We start from the raw sequence: 253 nt of genomic DNA, 5'->3' as shown, positions 1-253 counted from the left end.
CCTTTGAAAAATTGTAACGGTTATCAGCTCTATTCATTATATGTATTTTTACTAGTGGAGAAATGCCGACGTGAATGAAAGTAGATTTTTGAATTAGGTGTCAAAAGGATGTTCAATAAGACAGTTTGAAGGGAAAGCTTCCATAGAGACTTTGAAAATGTTAAATGTTAGGCTTGAGAATTTCTTCTGGGATGTGACGATGGAACTTAATTATATACAGTGTCTGGAATGTTAATACATGGAGGGGGGGGGG

The sequence above is a fragment of the Penaeus monodon genome, chromosome 23 (assembly GCF_015228065.2).
Source record: "Penaeus monodon isolate SGIC_2016 chromosome 23, NSTDA_Pmon_1, whole genome shotgun sequence".
NCBI classification, from domain to species: domain Eukaryota; kingdom Metazoa; phylum Arthropoda; class Malacostraca; order Decapoda; family Penaeidae; genus Penaeus; species Penaeus monodon.
The sequence above is the reverse complement of the archived record's forward strand: the minus strand, read 5'-3'. Positions refer to the sequence as shown.